Genomic DNA, 4,728 nt, shown 5'->3' on the forward strand with positions numbered 1-4,728 from the left:
CGCTGTCAGCCGGGGCGGGGCGGGCCAGGCAGCGGGCGTGACTCAGGCTTGGGCCGCATGGCCGCTTTCCTGACGAGGCATGAGGCAGGCCAAGAGCTTTGCACAGCGTACAGGGAAGTGGGAGGGAGGTGTCTTTGAGCCGGCCTGTCTCCTCCGCTTCTCCCTTGCCGCTTGGGCGGAGGCGGGAAGGGAGCGAAATGTTCCCGGCTCAAAGTTTTTGTGCTTGGCTTTGGGGATTAAGCCTGAGCCTGCGGCACGGCTGCTGGCAGATGGGTTTCTGAATGGCATCCAGCCTGCTCTTTGGACCACCAGCTGAAAGCACTGAGGCCAAGAGGCAGCGAAATGGGACCTTTGAGGCTCCCCCCACAGGCCTCGGAGAAGCAAGGAAATAGCACGGGCTTAGCGTCGTCCCTGGGTGGACTCGAACCACCATCCTTTCGATTAACAGCCAAACGCGCTGACCCATTGCGCCACAGAGACACGGCTGTATTGAGCACAAAAGCCGGGAATCAGCTCAGGGTACGGTATAGCACACGCATGCAGTGGTTAGCCAAGCAACAACAAGGAACTGGACTGCTATGGAGCGAAAGTTCTGTTGGAAGGAACCGAATAGAGCACGGGGCTGTGGTACAGCGCTCGCATACACTTCTTTTGGCCTGTTTTGCTGGAAGAGTTAGCAGAGCGAGATTGTTAGTCACAGGTCAGTGGGTGGGTTTATGCAAATACTGGACTCTTGGACTGAAATGACCGTTTGGACAAGCACTCCCATCATGCAATCCGGGGTGGGTGTAACCATGCAAATGACATCAGCCCCAAAAGGCCTTGACGACAGATCACCAACAGATGGCAGGGTAGACTTCATTACTGACCCTGCTTCAACTAGATTGTGGCAAAGAATCCAAAACACCGAACGTTAAAACTCACCAAAAGCGGGTCAATCCATCCTCATCGTCGTATCCGCTCGTTATACTCCACACCCGAACGTAGCCCTCATATGGACAACATACCCTCCTAACTCAGTGTCTGTACGTTAACCTTTTACCCCCCCTCAGGGCTATTGCAGATTATGTATTCCTTACGCCACCCGATCTTAAACCGAACTTCGCACCTTGGGTAAGCTGTACGTTGTTCCCTGAGCACCAGAAACTTCTATGCAGAAACTTGTACCGTACACTTTTTTCTTTGAACCTCATCTTTTTTTTATGTTGACTTTTGTTCGCGATCGCGGCTCCTGTTCCTTTGCTAGGCGTGTGCGTTCGCTCCGCTTTTTAGTCTCCTAATACGGCGGGAGGGGAGGATTGAGCCAGAGGTGCTTGCCTGCTGCAGACACGGATCAAGGCTGAACCTCGTCCCTCACAAGCTTGAAAGCAACTGAAAACAGTTTAAGAAGTGCTCCCGTCTCCGGCACTCAGCTACCCAGCTCCCACTGGGGTCCAAACCCCAAATAGATCCTTTTTACCCTGTAGAATCTGTAAAATCCTGTGACCAAGGCAGTTTTGTTGCCAGACGTGGCATTGCAGTGTGTGCACCAGCCACAAGCTGCCGACCGAGGGCGTTGTGTGTTTTCACACACCTGAGCAATATAATTCTGCTGAAATAACTTTGTAGTGCAAACCTGGCCAAGATTGACTCACACACAACTTGCAAGGAAAATGTCACCTGCTCCTCTGCTTTGCAGAATCCAAACACAAGTAAAGCTTGTCAGGCCCCGGTGGGGATGGCAGGGAGTCAGGTGGGGGCAGACAGTGTATCTTGGCCATAGGCAGGCATCATGGTTTAGCTGGTTAAAGTATGTGTTTTGTAAACAGGAGATGCTGGGTTCAACTCCCAGGGTGACTTGTTGACAGGCAGTTGGGGCACCTGGAGATGGCTACTCTCGGAAGACAAAACACAGAGCTAGATGGGCCAAAGGTCTAGCCCAGAGTGGTTTTTCTAATGATTTAAATTACATTCACTGGAATGATAATAGAGTTACTGAAAGTTTGGCAGTTAAGAGCTGATAGGTCAGTGGTCCAAGCCCCACACGGATGGCCCCCTCCTTCTGGGACAGGGACAGGTCTGAGCTCTTGCACCAAATGCTTATTGTGGCTGCCAGAATCTGTAGGCAGCTCATTTAGTTTACACCCAGGGTTGAGTACTTGATTCACACATCAAGGATAACAACCTTTTGTTTCTCCTGCCCCAATAACATGGAGACTGAGAATCCAACACCAGCCACAAGTGATCATTTTGGCAAACAACCCAACCTATTTCCAACATACTGTAAAATCCACATGCAGACTCACACATGAAACCTTTCAAGAAAATCTTCCTGAGGGGGTCTTGAAGCACCTGCTGCTGGAGGGAAGGAGGGAGCCATGGGTTGGGATTGAGGAGCAGCATGAGGAGAAGGGGCTTCTGGGTTGGGATTGAGGGCACTGGGAATAGGAGGGCTGTGGGTTGGGACAGAAGAGAAGGGTGAAGAGGAGCAGGCTCTGGTTGGGAGTGAGGAGCAGTGAGCATAGGAGGGACTGAGGGTTGGGATTGAGGGCACTGAGAAAGAGGGGACATGGGTTTGGGCTGAAGAGCATCTTCATTTGAGGATCCAGCAGGACATTGGAAGGCAGCAGGTGATTCTAATTCCTTCGGGACTTTCTGTGTGTGTGTGTGTGTTTGTGTGCAGGGGAGGAACAGTCTCTATGCCCAGATGACTGTATTCCTCCAGCCTGCAAGGACAGAGGGGATGTCGAGGAGTTGCTCCTTCAATCCCCCCCACACAAAGGCCCTTGTTAGGAAAGGCAAAATCCTCAAGAGAAAGAGTAACACCAAAGAAGACTCCAGAAAGTCAGATTTTTACAATCACAGTGAGAAGTTTATCATCTGACCAGGGACTTGAACCCTGGACCCTCAGATTAAAAGTCTGATGCTCTGCCAACTGAGCTAGCCAGGCTCACAATGAAAAAAAAAGCACAAGTTGGTGCAGAGGTGAAGCTAGTCAAGAAAAGCAAGATGGCAACAATAGGAAACCTGCTGTTCTCTCTTCCCAGCCCTGGCCTGGCCTGGTGTTAGTGCTGGTTAAAAAGGGGAAAATATCAGCATCTATATAAGAACAGCCGTACCAGGTCCATCTAGCCCAGTATCTGTCTACTGACAGTGGCCAATGCCAGGTGCCCCAGAGGAGTGAACCTAACAGGCAATGATCAAGTGATCTCTCTCCTGCCATCCGTCTCCATCCTCTGACAAACAGAGGCTAGGGACACCATATTTACCCATCCTAGCTAATAACCATTTATGGACTTAGCCACCATGAATTTATCAATCCCCTTTTAAACATTGTTATAGTCCTAGCCTTCACAACCTCCTCAGGTAAGGAGTTCCACAAGTTGACTGTGCGCTGCGTGAAGAAGAACTTCCTTTTATTTGTTTTAAACCTGCTACCTATTAATTTCATTTGGTGACCCCTAGTTCTTGTATTATGGGAATAAGTAAATAACTTTTCCTTATCCACTTTCTCAACATCACTCATGATTTTATATACCTCTATCATGTCCCCCCTTAGTCTTCTCTTTTCCAAACTGAAGAGTCCTAGCCTCTTTAATCTTTCCTCATATGGGACCCTCTCTAAACCCCTAATCATTTTAGTTGCTCTTTTCTGAACCTTTTCTAGTGCTAGAATATCTTTTTTGAGGTGAGGAGAACACATCTGTACACAGTATTCGAGATGTGGGCGTACCATGGATTTATATAAGGGCAATAATATACTCTCAGTCTTGTTCTCTATCCCCTTTTTAATGATTCCTAACATCCTGTTTGCTTTTTTGACCGCCTCTGCACACTGCGTGGACATCTTCAGAGAACTATCCACGATTACTCCAAGATCTTTTTCCTGAACTCCAAGATCTTTTTCCTGATCTACCAGCCTTTCATAGCTGTACAAGTCTCAGGCACAATACAGAGGTGCCCATCTGCAAGTGTCAAATGGTTGGATTGGCTAATGCAACCTGTAGACGTCCAGAGCACACTGGGATATCGAGCCAAGTGTCCATCACCATCATCATTTCGAAGGGATAATGATAATGATGGGAAGGTTCACAACTGACTCAGTAGTTGCATACAAAGGTGCATGTTTGGCAGTTACATTGGGAAATTCTGGCTCCTTCTCAGGCTCAGGTTGGCCACCCCAATCTAGATGTCGAAGTTACAACATTAAAACTTGAAAGAGGGGCCAATTTCCCCATCATTTCCCACCTTTACATCCAAACACGATGACTTTCTGAATGAACCCTCCTCGTTCAGCCAGAAGATCTTGGGGTGGGTGTAGGAGTCACTGGGTAAAATTCTCTGGACTCTCTTCTGAATCAGGTCAGAGCAGAGGTACCTAGTGATCTAGTCTGGCTGTAAAAGCTATATATCAACACCAAATATGGTGTGAAATTAATCCTCAGAAATGGCTGTTCCCCACCCAGACCCCAGCATAGGGCTCTCCAGGAGGGGGCTGTTGAGGAAGGAAAGAAGAAAGATGTCCTTCTCTCCTGGAGGACTGGGCTCTGCGCTTTGGACAGAAAGGAGGGGAAGGAAATGGTCACACGATGGCAGCAGAACCTAAGAAATGAAACACAATAGGCTTCTGAGCACGTTGCTTCTGAACAGTGAATGAACCTGACTCCCGTATCAGGAAAAGCCAAAAAGCCGTTTCTTTCTATGCCCGGGATAAAAGAGTTCCAATCATTCCTGCCCGTTTACTTTTGA

The 4,728-nt window shown here is 48.7% G+C and overlaps 2 non-coding genes across 2 annotated transcripts; both read right to left on the reverse strand.

Moving 5' to 3' along the window:
• Window positions 1-406: 406 nt before the first annotated feature.
• Window positions 407-480, reverse strand: TRNAN-GUU. Its single transcript has one exon. It is a non-coding gene; the product is annotated as a tRNA-Asn (tRNA).
• Window positions 481-2,856: 2,376 nt separating this feature from the next.
• TRNAK-UUU lies at window positions 2,857-2,929 on the reverse strand. The gene has a single exon. It is a non-coding gene; the product is annotated as a tRNA-Lys (tRNA).
• Between the last annotated feature and the right edge of the window lie 1,799 nt (window positions 2,930-4,728).

The sequence above is a fragment of the Mauremys reevesii genome, linkage group 12, assembly GCF_016161935.1.
Source record: "Mauremys reevesii isolate NIE-2019 linkage group 12, ASM1616193v1, whole genome shotgun sequence".
Lineage (NCBI taxonomy): Eukaryota > Metazoa > Chordata > Testudines > Geoemydidae > Mauremys > Mauremys reevesii.